Raw genomic sequence first — 24129 nt, forward strand, 5'->3', positions numbered from 1 at the left:
ATTTTATTTCGGTTGTTCCAATCTGATACATGTCCCTTTGCGAACTTATCATTTCTGAGAACGCGTGATTACCTGTAAATACCACAGTAATGCAATAAATGCTCAAAATGATGTCCGTCAACCTCAATGCATTTGGCAAGACGTGTAACCACATTCCTCTCAACAGCGAGTAGTTCGCCTTTAGTAATGTTCACAAATGCATTGACAATGGGCTGACGCATGTTGCCAGGCGTTGTCGGTGGATCACGATAGCAAATATCCTTCAACTTTCCCCACAGAAAGAAATCCGGGGACGTCAGATCCGGTGAACGTGCGGGCCACTGAGGGTCAGCAACTGATAAAAAAAAGGGGCCCCGCGAGGTCCCAAGGTCGCGATGGCGGCTGTCCATGTCCCGCTGAGATAATTTGTCCTTTTAGGACAATTATCTGGGCAAGCACCCACGCCAGCAAAAGGTTGGCGCGTGTAAACTTGTCTTTTTGGAGTGACAGACATGTCAGTATTGATAACTGACATTGCTTAGCAACCAATCCAGTATATAAGGGGCATGAAATTGTCGTCTTCACAGTATGTCATCTGAATCCACCGCGACAACGTCTATTATCTGTGACGAGCTGCCAGAAACAGTAAGTACATTTCTGTATAATGGACACTTTGTACAAAACTTGCACGAATTGCCGTTTGTGGAAGACTCCAAAATGCCTTAGATGTTTATGAATTGGAGCTACCACAAACTGTACGAGAAGATATTTTATTGCAGTTTCGTTATTCAAAATTTAATTTCATGCTAAATTCATATAGACTGGCAGAATGTTACATATTTGATAAAAGTGAAAATGTTCCGATGATTAATGAAATAGTTACTGATGCAATAGAAGCTTGTTCCAAAATTAGAGCGGGTATTCCACTTACGTGGCAAACACTCTGTTTGGTTACAATGTCTTTCTTTGATACTACTACATTCTGGCAAAGTAGATTTAAAATTAAAGTATATTTTTATGAAATTACTTATAAAGAATTTGTATATACTATCTGTGAAAATTGCTTATACAAATTAACTGATTCATGGCGAAACCCGCTACTACAACCACTTATAAATGGAATGAGAATTAATATGTTTACCAAGGCACCATATTTTTCATATGGTGTAACTTGTCCGCCTCATCTTAAACAATATAGCCATTGGTGCATGTTTTGTGCAAATAGTCCATTATTCAGAAGTGTACGTTGTGGTGGCGCGTTAAGTGCGGTATCTGATTCAGATGGTGCTTCGACGACCAATCCACCTGTCATGAAATATGCTATTCAATAACGCTTCAACCGCACGCGAGCTACGTGCCGGACGTCCATCAGGTTGGAAGGACATCGCCATTCTATCACGCAGTGAAACATCTTGTAGTAACATCGGTAGAACATTACGTAGGAAATCAGCATACATTGCAACAATTAGATTGCCATCGATAAAATGGAGGCCAATTATCCTTCTTCCCATAATGCCGCACCATACATTAACCCGCCAAGGTCGCAGATGTTCCACTTGTCGCAGCCATTGTGGATTTTACGTTGCCCAATAGTGCATAGTATGTCGGTTTACGTTACCGCTGTTGGTGAATGACGCTTCGTCGCTAAATAGAAAGCGTGCAGAAAATCTGTCATCGTCCCGTAATTTCCTTGTGCCCAGTGGCAGAACTGTACACGGCGTTCAAAGTCGTCGCCATACAATTCCTGGTGCATAGAAATATGGTACGGGTGCAATCGATATTGATGTAGCATTCTCAACATCAACGCTTTTGAGATTCCCGATTCTCGCGCAATTTGTCTGCTACTGATGTGCGGATTAGCTGCGACAGCAGCTAAAACACCTACTTGGGCATCATCATTTGTTGCATACGTGGTTGACATTTCACATGTAGCTGAACACTTCCTGTTTCCTTAAATAACGTAACTATCCGGCGAACGGTCCGGACATTTGGATGATGTCGTCCAGGATACCGAGCAGCATACATAGCACACGCCCGTTGGGTATTTTGATCACAATAGCCATACATCAACATGATACCGACCTTTTCCGCAATTGGCAAAAGGTCCATTTTATCACAGGTAATGTATCACGAAGCAAATACCATCTGCACTGGCGGAATGTTACGTGATACCATGTACTTATAAGTTTATGACTATTACAGTGCTATCTATCACAAAGCGAAAAAAGTGGTCCAACTAAAACATTCATATTTCTTTACGTACTACACGAATAAAAAATAAAAAATGGGGGTTCCTATTTAAAAAAAACGCAGTTGATAGCTGTTTGACCTATGGCAGCGACATCTAGCAGGCCAACCATAGCACCATCTGGTTTTCCCTTTCAAACTAGACGAGTTTCGTTTGATGCTTATTTCGTGAGATATTTGGCCCAGTCACTATCAATGGACCACCCTGTATACTCACAAACATCACAGCCCTTAACATTTGTGTCACATGCATCTCATAGTCCTACACCTCATTGTACTGTGACTGTATGGTGGTATCTTCACTACTAGAAATACTTTCCAAAAAAAGGGAATTGTTTGCTCATAAAGCAAGTGCGTTTTGTGCTGGCATAAGCTGGCACCAGCAAACTATGTGGCAAAGAGGTTGCGAGACGATAAATAGAGGCCAACAACAGACTCGCAGGAAACGCGCCGCCAATGACCTCTCGGCCGCCAGTATTTAGGATCGCCACTGCGGACCGGAGGGAGAGTCTGTTTGAGTCTGTCGCACCAGGAAGTTCCAGTGTCATCAGTTGCAGCGCAGTGGGAATCTCAGTAGCAGTTAGCTCCGCCACTAACTCAGAGACAGGCAGCACATAGCAACTGTAATTGTGAACATAGCGTACATTGTACTTCACCAACAGTGAGGCCTGCGTAGACTATACAGAGAGCTTATACCACAAAGACTAACTTGAGTTAAGAAAATTTTCTATTCTTATGAATAAAGAACCCAGTTAATCTACGCATGCAGTTTGTGTTAATAAAAAAGGATACCGGCTACCAAACAACATCCTCTCCCTGCTCCCATGGTACAGCTCTACAGAGTCAACGAGACGACATCAAACATTTATCCTCTGTTGTCTGTTTTTCAGACTATGACGGATGTGAAGCTATATATAATACATTCCACAATCGAAACAACTGCTACAATCAGTTCTTGCTGACGCTATTTTCGTATTGCGTATAAAATTTTTGAAAATGTACCACCTTCCCAGGATTGGAACATACGACCTGTTTACTGGAGTCAAACGCGCTATGGTATGCGTTGCGCCGCGGAAGGCTTCACATATGCAGTAACTCGTCTAAGTACCTTCTATATAGGAAATTAGTACTACATTTTGCCAAAAATAATTTTGTTGTGATTTTGGTCATAGTTCATGACCGATAGTCGATAATCTACTTATACAGACCCATTCGCAAGAGTTATACAGTTCCTTAGTTTTGAACGAGTTTAATGATGTTGCAAGGAGCGGGTAAAAGAATGTCCGTCGTTGCACGTATCACCGCTCTAAATGGGTGGAGCATAACGCATCAATTTTCGCAAGGTTTCCATTATCAGTATTCACAAAAGTCCTTTCTATTGTTACATAAAAGTTGTAATTGAGTTTTCCATCACTAAATAGCTAAAATATTTGCAGTAAAACTACATAAAAGACTCGTAACTTCGGCTAACGCTCCTATAACACACGTATAGCTTCGTCTTACTCCTAGGCTGTGATGTCACCAGAGTACAGCCAGTAACAGAAAGTTTTCGATCACGTGATCAGATACTGATATTTAAAGATTTTTAAGCTTTAATTACATAAAAATAACATATATTTTGTGAGAATATTGACGTTAAATGCTATTTAGATGTTATAATCAATCAGAATAACAACAATCCGAAACATATTTTTAACACAGTAAAATAACCTATTTCTTGCAATGAACCTGAAAGCACTGATTACGTTAGATGGTGTTGAACGCATCCACGGCTGTCACAACAACTAGATTTTACCAACTCACGTTAGCTGCCGAATCGATCGCCAAGCGACAGGCGTTAGCCCCGATGACTTCCGAAGCTCTGTAGCATCGTGAGAAGACGTTTCCGGACGAGATTTCCTTTTTTCAATTTCTGCCTTGGTAAATCCACTGCAACTCCTAAACGTTTGTCGGTTTCGTTTTGTTACAGTCTGCATTTTCGTATGAGCACCTCATTCCCGCGGAAATCTCTAAACTTCTGTGGAAAGGTCTCGTACGGATGGAAAGAAATTTGTGACGAGGAAGCCTCTGTTGCTAAATTAAAAAGTCTATGATTTGTCACTTACATTTCTTATTTTCGGAAGAGACCACTGTGTCAACGATACAACTTCGTTTCAAAAATGGTTCAAATGGCTCTGAGCACTGTGGGACTCAACTGCTGTGGTCATCAGTCCCCTAGAACTTAGAACTACTTAAACCTAACTAACCTAAGGACATCACACACATCCATGCCCGAGGCAGGATTCGAACCTGCGACCGCAGCAGTCGCACGGTTCCGGACTGCGCCCCTAGAACCGCGAGACCACCGCGGCCGGCCAACTTCGTTTAAATGAGTCCGTACTATTAATCATAATCCAATGACGAAGTAGTGTATACGTACAGGGATATAAGAATTAGAATCCTGACATCTTTGGTCAACAGCCTTGCATGTGTCAACTACCATTTTGTTTGCTTCATCATTTACATTACATTCTACATAATTGAAAATAACAATTCTGTCACTTGGACACAGAAAAACATATACAATTAATATTTCCAGTGATATATCGTCGATTTATGTCAAGGAAAGAACAGAACCGTGAAGTATCGTCAGTTTATACTTCCTCCCCAACCTGACTCCAATCTGTTTCCTTTCTGTTGACGCTGAATAAAGGGGCTTTTAACGAACATGTGTGGGCACTTGAAAATCTGTACCACACTGGAATTCGGTGCCAGATTTCTTGTTTATCACTAGCAGGGCTCGGGTCTCGGTGTGAGAAAACAAGGTCATTTGATCAAAGGTTCAGCATTCTTGAAATACTGGCACTCGCATCACTTCATATCATTGTATGTTCACTGATTTCATCCTCATCAGTCTAATAATTTCAGATCGGAAGCGCAACGCCTGAGATAAGGTGTGAATCGTTCCTTGTTTCACTGCTGTCATCACGAAACGAGTGTGACAGCAAAACAGTAAAGTCCGTGAAACTGAACCGAGCGAGGTGTCGCAGCTCCCGTGCGCAATTTTGTATGAATATCGTGCAAGTGATTTAAAGGCAAGGATAATATATGGAACACAGACTGTAACTTGAGTATACGACAAGTTGTTTTTCTTTAGTTAATGTCATTCCTTTATTGATGTAACAGAAATGAATCAGATTTACATAAATATTTAATGGTTATTTAGCAGACTGTAGTCTGGAGGCGGTTTATAATTTAATAATTCAAACTTATCGTTTATGAGAATCTGGACATCAGGGGTCATACGTTACAAAGTGACAGTGAAGTGAGCCAATTTTGCAAAAATTGAAACATCCGACATGGGGTAAAGATTATGTTATCACGGTTCTTGAGACTCAGCAGCTAATTTATTGTGTGGTTCACAACTGTGATTTGCAGAAATTACAGGTAAACCGCTTCTGTAATTAGACCTTTTTTCAAAACGTTTTGTCCAGGTATTACGTGGCTTGATTGCGATGTGCTGTATGTACTGTGGATCGATGCATAGCTGTTAGTGGAAATCTCTCCCCATCTTTTCCATCGATGTAACACGGCTACGCTTTGGATAGCTGGCAGTAGGTTCTACTGATTGGTTTAGTGGCGGCCGTCCAATATGCTACCACTGCGTTATTCGGGACGCATAGCTCTAGTCTCTCGCTGTCGCTTGGCTCACTGCTGCTCGCGAAATGTTGCAAGCGCTTTACACATACGCTGGGCAACACTGGATGCATCGTCGGAGAACTTCATAGCAACCTGAAATCGTTCACCTTACAGTAAGGACACAGAACTGTAGACTAGCTAGCAAGTACACGGACTATCTACATGGTAACATAAGATTTGACTCAAATAGCTCCAAATTTCGAAAACCGGTATTTGCGGGTGATTGCAAAGAATTATTTCTGCCAACGTAAATTTCGAGTAAGGACCGTGAAGACAAGATAAAGATAAGTTAGGCCTCATACGGAAACATATAGACAGCCGTGGTTACACTTGTCCCATTTACGAGTTGAATAGGAAAGGGAATGGCTAGCTGAGGTACAAGGTCCCCTCCACCGTACACCGTGTGGTGACCTACAGAGTATGTCTGTAGATACAGAAATAGCTCTAACAGAATAGCAGAATAAGCTAACATGCTTGCTTAGTTAAAATTTCCATTTCCTTCTCAAAACTCTTGGCAGAAGTGTTGGGAACAATGAACAATGCTTTCACCTCCGATGGAGAAGACTTATGAATTTTTTTCCACCAGTCACGGTGGTTGTTATTTGGGATTTAGCCTCTTTCTTTAATCTCTTTGCTAGTCTTCCAACACTGATAAAGGAACATTCGAACGTCCCTGACATCCTCCTAATATGTGTGTGTCTATTGAGCGGCTGACCTGCGGACTCTCGTTCTCATGGCTTCTTTTGTTAAGAACAACGAATGGATTCTTTCTTTTGCTGAAGACGTGGTGATCAATACATTGTAAGTCCCTGAAAATGCAGGGTGCGTAACTTTTGAAGCATCATTCTTATTGTATGCTGCGGAGCTGGGCTGTCCACAAAGTTGCCTCTGTTCTTTGGAAACACTATTCAACGTTGCTGTCTTTGAGAGTATGGTTTCACTTAGAGACTTGTTCGGAGCCTGGCCTGCCGGATCTAGTTCAAATATTCTTCAGTAGCTTTCAGGTTACAAATGGTTCAAATGGCTCTGAGAAATATGGGTCTTAACTGCTGAGGTCATCAGTCCCCTAGAACTTAGAACTACCTAAACCTAACTAACCTAAGGACATCACACACATCCATGCCCGAGGCAGGATTCGAACCTGCGACCGAAGCGGTCGCGCGGTTCCAGACTGTAGCGCCTAGCACCGCTCGGCCACACCGGTCGGCTTCAGGTTACATGATTTTCATGCTTCGTCATGAGGGTGATTAATCTTGTTTCCCGACAAGTGTGTCTGTGGGTGGGGAAAGCGGTGTTTATTAACACTGCTGTCAATTCAGATGATTTCGTGGGGAAATTTGCAACGCTTGCTGTTAGCGAACACCGTGTTTCATAACTGATGTATTACCACGGTTACACAACTATAATCTCTTACATATTACAGACACACTAAAGCGGAGTTACATGAGCATTTTCGTTGTCTAGACATGTACCATACTATCACGTCTCGGTTAATAAATGTGAGGTGAATAAAATAAAATGTAATTATTGAAGCGGTTATCCAATAAGAATGAACCACAACTACCCCAGTCCACTCTCTGATACAAACTCCTATGTTCACTTCCCCTCTGCACTTATTTTCTCCCATAAATAATTTGTTAACGTACTGTCATCCCACCTTAAGCAATATCTGAATATTTAAGTAGCGTTCTGGCGCTTGTAGTTTGATCTGAGGCACTGTCGCCAGTGCTGGTAATTGTCGTCAGCACACAAGGCAGGCAGCGTGTGTCGGGAACAACTGTACAATGCCGTATCGTAAAGTAAGGTATGTTATGCCGAAAGTGGTAATGTCTCTACTAATGACAAACTGCCTATTTGCTTCTGCCTCGAGTTCTTCGGCCGACGTTCGTCTGATGATTTTACTGACGTTTCGCCAGCACGAGTGGCTGGCATTGTCAAAGCTTCACCCTCCATTGCCGGTGGTGGTGAACTGGAGCCGAGGTCGCGGGCGCAGACTATATGTACCTGGCGCGCCAACGTCCGAGGGCTTCTCCGCGATCATTTCCGGTGCGGTTCTCCTCTTGCTACCTGCGACGGTCGCTCGCTGCAGCACAGGAAGCCAGGATCCGTTTATCTTAAGGCTTACTTCTTTCTTGTTGAAGCTATTCCCGTGTTTGTGTATTTCTACAGCTTCTCTGAACAAGCGGGTGTAATAGTGCTTCTCTACAGCCAGAACTTCAGTATCACTGAATTTTATTACGTGGTCGGTCTCACTCAGCGCGTGCTCTGCCACGGCCGATTTCTCCACCTGCCCCAACCTACAATGTCGCTTATGTTCTTTGATCCTGGTGTTGATTGATCGTCCAGTAATTCCGACATAAACTTTTCGCATTTGTGCATGGTAAGCGGTATGCTCCCGACATTGCAAGTTGGCCCCTTTCATCCTTTGCCAATCTAAGACACATTCTTTGATCTTCCTTGTCGGTTTGAAAATTGTCTCTACACCGTGTCTGTGCAATATTCGGCCGATTCTGTCCGTCACTCTGGGAATGTATGGCAGAAAGGCCGTACCCGACATTTCTTTTTCTGATTTCTTACTTCGCCGAGAGTTTGGCTCTGTCACACTTCTAATATCATTTGTGGAGTACCCATTGCTCCTCAGAACACTTTCCAGGTGTTGCATTTCGCATTTGAGGTGCTGCGGCTCATATATTCGTCCTGCTCGCGTTACGAGCGTATGAATCATGCCCCTTTTCTGGCTCAGGTGGTGGTTTGATAGTTTGTGTCGGTTTTCGGTACATGCTATGTCCCAGGTTTTCACCATCCCTTGTGACCAGAACATCTAAAAATTGTATTTTTTTGTCCTAGATGTGTCAGTAATATCATCAGACGAACGTCGGCCGAGGAACCCGAGACAGAAGCAAATAGGCACTTTCTCAACAAGTGACCACGAAGGCCTTAACAATTTTGTTTCTACTAATGGTTTATTGCAGTGTGGTTTGAATATTGTGAAGATTCGGACGACAGTATTTTTTATAGAATTATACGGACTTCAGTAACAAATGGGAAGTGTTGTTGCTCGTAGTGTTTATGTACACGTGAACGTGAATTATTATTATCAAGATATTTGTGACTGTATCACCGAGAGAAACTTAAGTAACATTACTAAACTACAATGTGTATAAACAAGTCTATCGATAGTACGACGCCGGTACCTATAAGCTTTACTACAGCACTAAGTCGCAAAAAAGTATTCTGAACTTACTCGTATGATCAAGAATTAGGTCTGACCACACACGTAAGAGTAACAGTTATTAAGTGTAAATAGAAATTGGTTTTCTCATTGATATGTTTTCAAAATATATGCGAGTGTATTTTATTGTTTGTCGTATGGTGTTCAGAACTCGCCTTGCTATCTACGTTGTAAGCACTTACAGGGACGATCCGTTCCAGTGTGGACAGTGAACGGTTGCAGCCCATGTATCACTGATAAAAACTGTGTTGTACTCTGCTTGAATATTATAATTAGATATTAGTAAATATACAGATGCACCATGTAGATTTTATTTCATAATGCGTCATGTGCAGGTATAGGCAACACGGTCAATTATCATAATAAAAACAATACCGATATACCGATAAAATACGAGAGGCGCTTACAACCTGTATTGAGCTACAAGACATCTAGTAAATGAGATGTTAAATCTTCTTCATAGTGGACACCATAAACGTAAATTTATTGAATAAAGGAGGCAGTTTTTCCATTCAGACTGTAAGATTCATTAAGAACTCTGTACGGTCCGTTCAAATACACGATTAGTTTCCGCTTATATGGTCACTTAAAGGCCACGCGCGATTAGCCGAGCGGTTAAGGCACTGCAGTCATCGACTGTGCGGCTGGTCCCGGCGGAGGTTCGAGTCCTCCCTTGCATGGTTATGTGTGTTTGTCCTTAGGATAATTTAGGATAAGTAGTGTGTAAGCTTAGCGACTGATACCTTAGCAGTTAAGTCCCATAAGATTTCACACACATGTGAACATGTGTCACTTATAAGTGTTTACATTATAAGTGGCAGTCAAATGAAAACGGGACAGATGGAAAAGTAAATAAACTGATTACTATTTCAAAAGTAATTGCCACAACTATAAATACATTTATCCCAGTGTGAGACAAGACAGTCAGTGCCTTCATGGAGAAATGTTTGTGGTTCACTACGGTACTATGATTATACACAGGCGCGCATCTCTTCATCCGAAGCAAATCGCCGGCCGGTGTGACCGAGCGGTTCTAGGCGCTACAGTCTGGAACCGCGCGACCGCTACGGTCGCAGGTTCGAATCATGCCTCGGGCATGGGTGTGTGTGATGTCCCTAGGTTAGTTAGGTTTAAGTAGTTGTAAGTTCTAGGGGACTGATGACCTCAGATGTTAAGTTCCATAGTGCTCAGAGCCATTTGAACCATTTAAAGCAAATAGATGGGCGCGAATGGCTTTCTTCAGGGCTCCAAAAGTATGGAAGTCACATGGTGAGAGATTGGGACTGTATGTAGGATGTGTAAGGGCTTCCAAGCGAAACTTCTGCAGCGTAGTAGAAACAACATTGGCAACATGTGGGTCCGCTCTTTTCTTGTCTGACAGTAATGATCCGGAATGCCAAGGTCTCTTATAAAAAATACTTTACAATTGTTTCTGCCAATATCTGTAAGTCTGTAGTCTAAAACTGATACTGAACTTTGTGATATTCTGGTAGCAGTTTTCACCATTTGTGCCACGTCAAAAGTGCTCAAAATGTTAGGAAGTTATCAATAATTTCATAGTCAATATCTGTGTTAATATTTTGTGTTAATATTTATGTTTCCACATATTGTTGTGTTAGTTATGGGGGCTGATACTCTTTCCAGGACTTCATTTAATTTGTTAAAGAAAATGTCCACATTACCACTAGGTGAGAAGTATACGAACAGGATGATAAATATCTTATAGATACCTAGCCTTGTTAGTTCAACGGCTGCTAATTCAAAATGTCTATCTACACTAATTGTGATCAGATCTTCTCTATCTCTAAAATATGTGCCACTTGTATCATACACACAAGACGCCGCACCCTTTAAGATAGTTCCACAGTAGCAAGTTGCAGATTCATACGACGATAGCACTATATGATGTAATTGATCATCACTACACCAGTGCTCTATAATGCTTACTACCGTGCTGTTCAAAGACTGTAATTAAATTTCAAGCTAGCGTATTTTATTTTTAATGGCTGCACATTTCTGTGAGTAACAGACATTTCTGAGCCAATTTCCATGGTGTTTGTGCAGTCCATTGTGGCACATTCTATTTTCGGCATATACGATGAAGAAATCTCTAAGCTGGCTAAGACACTTATAATAAAGGGGAATCTGTTGTCATGGTTTATCCTAAAATGGCCCGGTTCTCCTACCTATGACAACGGGTATTTGACCCTGTGTGGTCCCATACCCACCGTCTATACCCTCAATAATCAGATCCACCAAACACCCTTTCCCAGTCCTGTTGAAGTGCAGACCATCCCCAACGGCACCAGTGCAATATGTGCCCTGTCAGCAGTGATCAGCACCATCGTCAACTCCGCACTGACTCGCCGTACAGCGCTGGTAAGACGAGGTGTATCATGCCGCCGGGACAGCTCTGCCATGTTCACGTTGGAGCCGCGAGTTATGGAAGCTATCTTACTTATCTATCACCTGTCTACCTTTGTTGTAGGCCCTGTCTCTATCCAAACTATGTCCTGCCCCACCTATAACCACTACCTGATCATCTTTTGTGAAATTCTTACACAAAGGCCCTATACCCTCTGTCACTTTAGCACACCATTCGGCTAAAAAATACTGGTGACCTGAGATGCCTCTCCTAAGTTCTCTTGTAATTGAGGGTCTAAACCTCTGCCATGACTGCTGCCTACCAGCAGTACTTTCTTCTTCCCAACATTTGTGCCTTTTCTTATCCTTCCTAGTTAGGGACAGAGGCTGTTGCGCATTTCCTACTCTTACACATTCTGCGAATGTACGCCCATCTACGACCATACGTCTTAATCCTAGAAATGATTACAGTCTACTGAAGAGTCCTAAACTCATATTTTCTGTTATGCTGCTAATGGAAGTGTAGAGAATCCTTACTCAGTTTTTTTAAATTTTTCTCTGTATATTAATGTTTCTTTCATTTACTTCAATTTGTTGCACTTTCTTTCTCTATTCACTCTTTTCGTAGCCTGCTGCTCTTACAAGGGGATCTCGCATACTCGACGTCACCGGTTTTGCCCAACTAGATTGTATATTGAAGGCTTAGCCAGAAATGGAAGCGACAGAAGTGGCAGCTCGAGATGGCAAAATGTTTATAAAAAATAGCATTTTTGGCATGTGTCGAGCGAGTCACAAACCGTTTACGTTCGCATAGCTTCCAAACAGCCACTGGCGCTGCAGAAAGACAACAGAATGGTAATCAGAGGGTCGTGAGGTCGGGTCTTTGTGCGTAAACTTCTTTCTTTTTATTTTAGATTTTTATATTACTTACACTGAAAATAGACCGAAATAATGCTTAAATAGTGTATTTTTTAGTATTTTCATAAAAGACATGAAAAGGAAAGGTAAAGGAAAATCTCGGATTGCAAATAAATTTCCAAGAAAAAATGGAAACTACAGCGTCCATGAGGACTTTTCAAGAAGGTTTTGTAATTAATGCGTACAGAACTTCATATTCCGTTAGTTTCGCTTTGACTTCGAGCGGCCCTCGGCAGCCGCAAGCGAACAATAGATTCCCGGTGTAGGTAATATTGGTCCATCGGCTGCTGTGGACCAACACGGCTCTCCGGTAGCAAAGCTCTTTCGCTTGCTAGCTTTCGGCGGAAGGACCGAGTAGCGTGAATTTTTCGAGAATATTGTGAGAACACAGTGAGAATATCGTTTTTCTATAGGAGCTTTAAAAGAACCCCGTAATTTAAAATTTGGTGTGTATATCGTGTGCAATATGCCTAAAAAATTGCTGCTTCTCCAGTTTTTGCGATGAATATCACCCCAGAATCTGTAAATCGTCAATTATAAAATACATAAATGTATCTAATTTTCTCGTACGACAGTAAATAGTAAATACAATTTGTTGAGAATTATTTCGGTGTGTTTGTAGGGCAAGAAAAATTGAAAATCATAAAATAAAAAGCGTCCACGTTGGGACTCGTCCTCACGACCCTCGGTTGGCAGCCTGTACCCTATTCGCTGCTGGCTTATGCCTCTCCAGACCTACGTCAAACAGGCTACTTTTATGTAAATGTTTGTCCATCTGGAGTACCCGCTCTTTTCATTTCTGGCCAAACCCAGCATACACCACACATTTTTACGAAATCGGTGATGACGAGTAGGCGTGGTCCCTCGTTAGTTGGACAAGCAGATGTAATCCTTTATCTTTATTTATAGAGACTTGTAATTTTTGAATCCAAGACGCTATTTTACTTTCACAGGTTCTACGACACACTCAATCTTTTCTAATTCTGTGAGTAATATTGTTTAAAAAGAGAAAATCGACTCAAATTCAGCAAAAGCAGGTTTAAAATTCCCATCCAGTCGTTATGATTTACTTAATTGATGGTATCCCTAAAGCATTTCAGTGAAGACCACGATCATCTACATCTACATCTACATTTATACTCCGCAAGCCACCCAACGGTGTGTGGCGGAGGGCACTTTACGTGCCACTGTCATTACCTCCCTTTCCTGTTCCAGTCATGTATGGTTCGCGGGAAGAACAACTGTCTGAAAGCCTCCGTGCGCGCTCTAATCTCTCTAATTTTACATTCGTGATCTCCTCGGGAGGTATAAGTAGGGGGAAGCAATATATTCGATACCTCATCCAGAAACGCACCGTCTCGAAACCTGGCGAGCAATCTACACCGCGATGCAGAGCGCCTCTCTTGCAGAGTCTGCCACTTGAGTTTATTAAACATCTCCGTAACGCTATCACGGTTACCAAATAACCCTGTGACGAAACGCGCCGCTCTTCTTTGGATCTTCTCTATCTCCTCCGTCAAACCGATCTGGTACGGATCCCACACTGATGAGCAATACTCAAGTATAGGTCGAACGAGTGTTTTGTAAGCCACCTCCTTTGTTGATGGACTACATTTTCTAAGCACTCTCCCAATGAATCTCAACCTGGTACCCGCCTTACCAACAATTAATTTTATATGATCATTCCACTTCAAATCGTTCCGCACGCATATTCCCAGATATTTTACAGAAGTAACTGCTACCAGTGTTTGTTCCGCTATCATATAATCATACAATAAAGGATCCTTCTTTCTATGTATTCGCAATACATTACATTTGTCTATGTTAAGGGACAGTTGCCACTCCCTGCACCAAGTGCCTATCCGCTGCAGATCTTCCTGCATTTCACTACAATTTTCTAATGCTGCAACTTCTCTGTATACTACAGCATCATCCGCGAAAAGCCGCATGGAACTTCCGACACTATCTACTAGGTCATTTATATATATTGTGAAAAGCAATGGTCCCATAACACTCCCCTGTGGCACGCCAGAGGTTACTTTAACGTCTGTAGACGTCTCTCCATTGATAACAACATGCTGTGTTCTGTTTGCTAAAAACTCTTCAATCCAGCCACACAGCTGATCTGAATTTCCGTAGGCTCTTACTTTGTTTATCAGGCGACAGTGCGGAACTGTATCGAACGCCTTCCGGAAGTCAAGAAAAATAGCATCTACCTGGAAGCCTGTATCTAATATTTTCTGGGTCTCATGAACAAATAAAGCGAGTTGGGTCTCACACGATCGCTGTTTCCGGAATCCATGTTGATTCCTACATAGTAGATTCTGGGTTTCCAAAAACGACATGATACTCGAGCAAAAAACATGTTCCAAAATTCTACAACAGATCGACGTCAGAGATATAGGTCTATAGTTTTGCGAATCTGCTCGACGACCCTTCTTGAAGACTGGGACTACCTGTGCTCTTTTCCAATCATTTGGAACCCTCCGTTCCTCTAGAGACTTGCGGTACACGGCTGTTAGAAGGGGAGCAAGTTCTTTCGCGTACTCTGTGTAGAATCGAATTGGTATCCCGTCAGGTCCAGTGGACTTTCCTCTATTGAGTGATTCCAGTTGCTTTTCTATTCCTTGGACACTTATTTCGATGTCAGCCATTTTTTCGTTTGTGCGAGGATTTAGAGAAGGAACTGCAGTGCGGTCTTCCTCTGTGAAACAGCTTTGGAAAAAGGTGTTTAGTATTTCAGCTTTACGCGTGTCATCCTCTATTTCAATGCCATCATCATCCCGGAGTGTATGGATATACTGTTTCGAGCCACTTACTGATTTAACGTAAGACCAGAACTTCCTAGGATTTTCTGTCAAGTCGGTACATAGAATTTTACTTTCGAATTCACTGAACGCTTCTCGCATAGCCCTCCTTACGCTAACTTTGAAATCGTTTAGCTTCTGTTTGTCTGAGAGGTTTTGGCTGCGTTTAAACTTGGAGTGAAGCTCTCTTTGCTTTCGCAGTAGTTTCCTAACTTTGTTGTTGTACCACGGTGGGTTTTTCCCGTCCCTCACAGTTTTACTCGGCACGTACCTGTCTAAAACGCATTTTACGATTGCCTTGAACTTTTTCCATAAACACTCAACATTGTCAATGTCGGAACAGAAATTTTCGTTTTGATCTGTTGGGTAGTCTGAAATCTGCCTTCTATTACTCTTGCTAAACAGATAAACCTTCCTCCCTTTTTTTATATTCCTATTGACTTCCATATTCAGGGATGCTGCAGCGGCCTTATGATCACTGATGCCCTGTTCTGCACTTAAAGAGTCGAAAAGTTCGGGTCTGTTTGTTGTCAGTAGGTCCAAGATGTTATCTCCACGAGTCGGTTCTCTGTTTAATTGCTCGAGGTAATTTTCGATTGCTCGAGGTAATTTTCGGATAGTGCACTCAGTATAATGTCACTCGATGCTCTGTCCCTACCACCCGTCCTAAACATCTGAGTGTCCCAGTCTATATCTGGTAAATTGAAATCTCCACCTAAGACTATAACATGCTGAGAAAATTTATGTGAAATGTATTCCAAATTTTCTCTCAGTTGTTCTGCCACTAATGCTGCTGAGTCGGGAGGTCGGTAAAAGGAGCCAATTATTAACCTAGCTCGGTTGTTGAGTGTAACCTCCACCCATAATAATTCACAGGAACTATCCACTTCTACTTCACTACAGGATAAACTACTACTAACAGCGACGAACACTCCACCACCAGTTGCATGCAATCTATCCTTTCTAAATACCGTCTGTACCTTTGTAAAAATTTCGGCAGAATTTATCTCTGGCTTAAGCCAGCTTTCTGTACCTATAACGATTTCAGCTTCGGTGCTTTCTATCAGCGCTTGAAGTTCTGGTACTTTAGCAACGCAGCTTCGACAGTTAACAATTACAATACCGATTGCTGCTTGGTCCCCGCATGTCCTGACTTTGCCCCGCACCCGTTGAGGCTGTTGCCCTTTCTGTACTTGCCCAAGGTCATCTAACCTAAAAAAACCGCCCAGCCCACGCCACACAATCCCTGCTACCCGTGTAGCCGCTTGTTGCGTGTAGTGGACTCCTGACCTATCCAGCGGAACCCGAAACCCCACCACCCTATGGCGCAAGTCGAGGAATCTGCAGCTCACACGGTCGCAGAACCGTCTCAGCCTCTGATTCAGACCCTCCACTCGGCTCTGTATTTTAACGATTCTTCTGCAGCTACATTAATACCTTACCCTCTCTTCAATAGCTACGCTGTTGCTAGACTTTAAACCTGATACAACCATCATCATTACAACCATCATCAACAAACATAAACTTAACTTCTCTTGTGAATAATTTTAGTTTCTTCAGTCTTTTTCATATGTAGTAAGCCGTGTCCTTTTTCTTCTAACCCTCTTCACAAAACAAATTTCATGGTTTTGATAACTAATACAATAGATGTTTGGTAACTACAAGCGGGCTTGCTCTGTAAGTACTTTACTGAAACCATTAACAGCTGTTGTATAATTTTCTTATCTCTCATACTATTTTAGGAATTTAATGTTCATTACCTAATTTTTCGTGGTGGTACTCAAATGCCTTGTTTTATGAATTCTATTCCATCCCTTGCTAACCTACAAAATAATATGCTCTCCAAAAAGGCTTCTCAGTGTATTGAACCACTGTCGATTATATAGCAGTTTAAATAATACTATCAGATATTCTACAGAGAATATTCCAGTTATTTAACTCACATTTAACCAAATTTTTAATTCCTTCAAGAATTTGCACTCCCCTATAACTCATGAAAATTAACCGTATGAAATGTGTGTCAATGTATGAGTGAAGATAGAATACAGTTCAAAATGGTTCAAATCTCTCTGAGCACTATGCGACTTAACTTCTGAGTCATCAGTCGCCTAGAACTTAGAACTAATTAAACCTAACTAACCTAAGGACATCGCACACATCCATGCCCGAGGCAGGATTCGAACCTGCGACCGTAGCGGTCGCTCGGCTCTAGACTGTAGCGCCTAGAACCGCACGGCCACTCCGGCCGGCTAGAATACAGTACTGTCTATCGCCACCAGATGCTGGTGGTGCTGCTGCTTCCTATAGGTGCTGCCTTCCAGCATCACTGGTTTCGTATTGGCAGTACGCTGGTAGACATTGATAAGACAAAATGGAAGCAGACAAGCATGGGCAACGGTGGACGGTATGGCTCGTCTGGAGGTAAGGAGCAACTGCTTCAGACGTCTATAAGAGGTTAATAGCCATTTGTAGGCAAAGAGCATGAAGTCGCAGATCCGTATTTCGTTGAGTTCAGAGACGGTAGGGACCGTGCTGAAAAACGCAAAAGGACTTCGCGTTTAGCAACAGCACGCAAACCAAACAATGTTTAGTGTGTCACTGACTTGATATGGGGCACAGGCTAATCACATTTAATGAACTATAGAAGGCAACAGATCTATCACGGGGAACCCTCCACATCAACGACCATGAGTATTTGAAGATGAAGAAGGTCTGTGCACAGTGGATGCCTCATTCCCTCATCGTTGCGCAGAAACAGAAGTGTGTGGACCTATGCCAGCAATTGTTACAACAGTACAGTGCGGATCCAGTGGAGTTCTTTGAGCGTCTCACCACCACCGACGAGTTCTTCTATGAGACTTCGTAAAAGAAACGGAAGACTGTGGAGAGGAAGCATATTGGGAGACCTCTTCTCAAGACATCACGGATGCGAGTGTTCGTGCAGCAACAACTGACGACTGTGTTCTAGAATCGAGGAGGGACATTGTTGGTGGACAAGCTCGCTCCCAATACAGCACTGAACAGTGATCGGTACTGAAGTTCACTGCACCATCTCTGCCGACGTATTCAACAACTTGCAACGCCGGCACGGAAAATGGAGCCGTGGTGTTCTGCTCGAACACGACAATGTGCGCCTACATGCCAGTCGTCAGATCATTGCCACTGTATATGAAATAAGGTTTATTTTCCTACCACATCCTCCATATTCATCGAATGTACCTCCTAGCGACTACGTGCTATTCGACGCAATGAAAGTGATCATGCTGGGTAAGAAGTTCACCACCAAAGACCAACTTCATGCAGTTGTCCACCAGCGGCGCCGATACCCCCAAAGAATGGTTTGCTACACAAATACGGAAGCTGCCAGAACTATGGGAAAACTGCATAGACACTGGTGGAGAATATATGTAATATAATCTGTATTCGTTTGTTCAGTAAATGGCAAATGATTCCTGGGAACACAAAAAAAAACTGTCGTGTCAATCGTTTTTGTAAAGGGTGTTGTACATACCGAGCGATGTGATACAGTGGTAGAACGTTGGATCCTGGTTAAGAGAGACTCATAGTCTGAACATCCAACTCTGGTTTACCCTCGTTCTGTTAAAACACTCTGGCGAATGACAGAACGGCTCTATGAAGAAGCCTAATCCTGTTTTCGTTCTCCATCCTATGGAAACACGCGGTGCTTCAGTTTTAAAAAAGCAAAGCACTATTTTTTTGGTGTTTTTACAAAGCAGAGTGCTAATTTTTGAATACTAGTTAGTTGTGGCTCTCTCCTATATTTGATAACAGTAATACAAGTTTCGTCAAACACAACAAATAAATGTGGAACTTGTTTCTTGCACAAGGCTAAGTATGGTCAGCTACCTCAGTTTATGTCATATTTAATCTAGCGTTTCATGTGTAGAGATGTCACCTTCGATAGGCCATTTACCGGTTCCTTACACAGTTCATATGTAAGTGGAATTGGAATAAAGCTTGTCGTAAGATTGAATGACCAGTATATTCTGCCATAAGCTTCATGGCGGTAAATGATAAGATTTTGTTACTGAGCAATTAGTGATATATTCTGCTGCCTGTTCTAATGAGTGAACATGTAAGTAAGTTTTAGCGCTAAACTGATTGTAGATGACCCTTATTATTAAATAAAACTGCATGAAAATGAATTTTAATATGTTAATCAAGTTAGAATTGGATATAAGGACTGTAAAACGGTTCAGTAGGCCAATATGGGAAAACAGATAGTATTTATTATACAGGCTGTCCCAGGAGGAATGGTCAATATTTAGAGATACAGTAGCAAAGATCATTCCAACCAAACCAGTCATCGTACGGAGAAGTGTATTAAAGCTGTTGTTCCGCGTGCGAGACGTACTGTTTGTCGAACTGCTGCAGCTGTGTACATCTGTGTTCCTGTGAACAGTGAGTTCGCATAAAAAATAGCAAAGATGAACAAGTGCTCATGGATCTTAAAATATGTACTTTAGGAGATCATGTTGACTGGACATTTTTTTCATAATTTGCTTCGCATTACCACCTCTGAAAATATGTAAGACAAAGAAATTGCTGTAGAAGAGATCTGTTTTACAGTATCGACGATGAAGTGCTAATATATCTCAAGGTATGCGTTTTATAGCCCATTTTTACTACATCTTTTGGCTTAGAATGATCGTTCCTGCCATATCTCTGAATACTGACCACTGATCCTGGGACATCCTTTATAACTTAGTTAAAGATAAGCCTAGTGACAGCGTAGCTGCGACTTGCATACAGTGTAACTAAAGAGATTACTTACAAAGCAGCGACAAGAATTGCTACTGACAGGCTTCAGACTGAGTTAACGAGTCATAATGAACATTTACAAAGAAGAGTAGCCGGTGCAATAGATGTTAATTTATCATAAAAGTCAACAATATTTGATCACACACTCCATGTCACGTGATAAAGTACTGCCACCAGTAAAACATATGCACAACGTGTGGCTGCCTCTAAACTTATTTCCTAGCAAGAATATTATAAGAGGATAGAACATGCTCTTGGGAGGTATGCTGCTACATACAACCTTCGAAAGATCCTTGCTACGCCGAGATCAGGTTTTCAAGAAGAATGGCGTTCATTTCATTAGGAGGCCATTAACATCACAAACTGCTGTGCGTGCTGTGTTCACGTACGAGGTAACCAAATTCCGTGCTGACGTCACTTGCGCTATTCCACACTGACAGATTAATTCCGTACGTTTCCAAAATATCTTAGGTTAGAAATTATATATTTTTTGTGTTACAGTTTGGAAGGAAGGAAGGAAGGAAGATTGGGTTTTACGTCCCGTCGACATTGGGGTCATTAGAGACGCGGCACAAGCTCGGATCGTATCAAGGATGGAGATGAACACCAAGTGATGAAAGTTGGATAATACGTCTAAATGTGCACAAATAAAGGACAATATCCTAAGTTTACTAAACAGAACAGGAATGTAGTTCGAGAAATGAAGCAGCCTTGAATCCGAGTGCTGATTATAGCTCCACAGTATTTCATGAGTCATAATTCAATTCGCTGTTCGCCTACTCCTGTCCTGAGTGACAATATACACGGCTGTTAGTTGTGAAAGGGGGGGGCAGAAAGGGCAGTTAGTATTGCTTAACGTGGATTGGCAGCCACGCCCCAGCGTTTTTAATTAGTTGTTTTTTTGCTGTAGGAGAGAGTCTTGTTAAGTGCTGAAAATTATCCTACGGTGATCTGGAGCTCGAACGCCGAACACTTGATACTTGACACTTGAAACGTAATTCATTAAGCTGCCGCGCCAGATTTAAGAAACCTCTTCCGGGGGCTTCTTACATAATTTTGAAATTCTATTGTCCTAAGCGCTAAAAGAACTTCCTTCAACTGATTGTAGGCCAGGGGCGATTACTTTTATTCCTTGCGTTAGTTTTTATTGTTTTCTTGAGTGCAGTAACATCTGTTTTGTTTTATGGGATTAGTCTTTCAAACAGTCAAGAAATTATAGTCTTTTTTACCATAACTACGCCTGATTTACTTCCTCACACTTCGTAAACATTTTATGATTTTTTTTTGTTTCCTTAGTTTTCGTCAGTCCTCTTCTGTTATCGTCGCAGGGATAGTGCCTCAAAAGTAAAATATTGTCGCTTTACAGTATAATACAATGTGGTCGATAAGCGCATCTATATGCGCAGAATCGCAGGCAGACGGTACCCAGACCATTTGCTCACAGTCACCTCTTTATTTTCTAAGACACGTTATAACTTTGCATTTGAGAACTCGTTATGATCCTTTCGATGTGACCGAGTTTGCAAAAGTGCTTGTGTGAACTCGTTATGCTTGTCCGTGATCTGCTTTCGTTTCAGGTCTTGCGCCAGAGAAGTGACACAATTGAACTGTGACGCACGAAACTTCCAAGAAGATTTTTACCACTGACGTACATACATTACGCTTCGAAACTTATAAATCGGACAGACACCCTGGAAATGTAGTTACAATCTCATGACACAGTTACAGCTTTGCAACAACATATTTTAACTACATCTGAAAGGAGATAAATAAAATTGTCGAAAGTTTTATCAATATTTCTGTAGACAAACAGGAGATCAGGCCACTGTATCTTACACAGCGGCCATGTCAGGCCATTAATCCCCGCCTGATTAACTATCCTAGTGTATTTGGGCAGTTCATGTTTATTTGTATTTCCTTCCCATTCTGCTCATTTCGTATTGGCAGGATGTCTCTTTGTATAAATCCGTAGGTTTTGCATTTGTCTGTTCATTATTCAAGGTGAACAAAATTAGCACACTCGAAATTCATAGCGTGATTCCTTACCCACTAGCAACACAAAAATGTCGCTAATAAATTTTTGCCCTCTGGATTTATTCGGTAGAAAATGGACATCAAATATTGGCAATTTGGAAACATTGCAGTCACGTAACGACCAGTATTTTAATTAAATGCAGTGTAATGGTGTAGTGCTATTAGTGTTGAGGACAGAGTTCTTGAGGTGGAGATTTCAGATTCGGGTCTAAGTGTGGTTCTTGAGTACATGGTATGCTATCTGGCTTCTTAATTGTTATACGGCAGTTATAGAAGGTGTTATACGAAACAGAGCAATTACTTCATACTGAAACGAAAATGAGAACACAATCATCTTTATTGCTACACTTTTATAAACGTATTTTGCCTTACCACGTCCACTCTGTTCTTTTACCATGCACTGCAGCTTTCCATGCTTTTCAGTCGATTGTTGGCATTGCTTCACACTTCTTCAGTTATATACCTCCCCCCAAAGTTAAAAACTTAATAACTAACTGCACTCACCTCTTTTCCAGTCTATCTCTGCCTTTCTTATCTTCCACTATTATATTCATATCTACCCTAGATATCCCCACTTCAACGATGCAGATCTCTTAGTCACATCTTCTAAGTGTGTTTTTTCGCAAATACGGTATCTCCAGACTCTGTACTGAATAGAGACGGCGTGCATGTGATGTAAGTGGCGTCCTTCCTTCTCAGTGGTCTACGTTCAAATGCACATTCGGAACGTTTGTCACTCTAGATAGCCCTCTATACGTTGGGAAAGACTCACCAACGTGCTTTCTCCCAATTATGACGTCAGAAACTTGACATACTCGACTTTGGCGTTTGCGCGGTCCGTGTACCGAGGCGGCCTTATACTCTGCACATGCAAAGTGGCAGTATTGCCATCTGCGGGACAGACGTCGAATCTCAAACTCAAAATATGGCTGTAAGTAATTGGAGAAAGGATTTGGATTTGGTGGTAAGTTCCTATGGAACCAAACTGCTGCGGTCATCGGTCCCTAGGCTCACACACTACTTAATCTAACTTAAACTAGCTTACGCTAAGGACAACACACACACAACACATACCCTAGGGATGACTCGAACCTCCGACAGGGGGAACTGCGCGAACCCTAATAAGGTGTCCTAGACCGCGCGGCTATCTCGCGCAGCTGATTGGCGAAAGATAAAGGTGTTGTTAGAGAAAACTGATACAAAATTCTGACAGAGGCCTTTCATTTCAGAAAAAGATAGACATTACTAACACTTAAATCTTAACTAAAATGGTATGTGACGAAAATATTATCTATACCAAAAGTAGTTGCATGTAGGATAAAATCGGAAAATGGTTGAAAATGTAGCTATAAAATGTCTACAATGTTAAAATGTAAACATGAAGGAGAATTAGGTCAACTGGATCTTAAAAGGCTATATGATTCATCACATTTTTGTTGAGTATAGTAATAAGCGAAAGACGCAGTTTTGAAACAGATACGACCATAACGCCTTATTCCTACGGTGAATATGTTTCCGACCTGTTTCGGCTTGTATTGGGTTAGGCTCTCCTGCATGGAGAGCAGTTTTATAGAATGAACAAACATTCGCACACTCGGACTCCACGGAGCGCTTCGTTGCCTACTAGCAACTCAATAATATCTAACAAAATTCCATCTCGTGCGTATTTACTGTGAAAATAGACGTAAGACAATGCCAATTGGGCAACATACACTACTGGCCATTAAAATTGCTACACCAAAAAGAAATGCAGATGATAAACGGGTATTCATTGGACAAATATATTATACTAGAACTGACATGAGATTACATTTTCACGCAATTTGGGTGCATAGATCCTGAGAAGTCAGTACCCAGAACAACCACCTCTGGCCATAATAACGGCCTTGATACGCCTGGGCATTGAGTCAAACAGAGCTTGGGTGGCGTGTAAAGGTACAGCTGCCCATGCAGCTTCAACACGATACCACAGTTCTTCAAGAGTAGTGACTGGCGTTTTGTGACGAGCCAGTTGCTCGGCCACCATTGACCAGACTTTTTCAATTGGTGAGACATCTGGAGAATGTGCTGGCCAGGGCAGCAGTCGAA

The 24129-nt window shown here is 41.9% G+C and overlaps 1 long non-coding RNA gene across 2 annotated transcripts in view; it reads left to right on the plus strand.

Moving 5' to 3' along the window:
• Positions 1-573: 573 nt before the first annotated feature.
• LOC126470145 (uncharacterized) overlaps positions 574-24129 on the plus strand; it is a 56567-nt gene continuing 33011 nt past the window's right edge. The window contains exon 1 of one of the 2 annotated variants that reach the window (XR_007586140.1): positions 574-624. This is a non-coding gene — a long non-coding RNA (uncharacterized LOC126470145). Of the gene's footprint in view, positions 625-1209; positions 1352-24129 lie in introns of those variants that run through there. The other variant, XR_007586141.1, reaches the window with a different exon arrangement.

Source organism: Schistocerca serialis, chromosome 3 (genome assembly GCF_023864345.2).
Source record: "Schistocerca serialis cubense isolate TAMUIC-IGC-003099 chromosome 3, iqSchSeri2.2, whole genome shotgun sequence".
NCBI lineage: Eukaryota > Metazoa > Arthropoda > Insecta > Orthoptera > Acrididae > Schistocerca > Schistocerca serialis.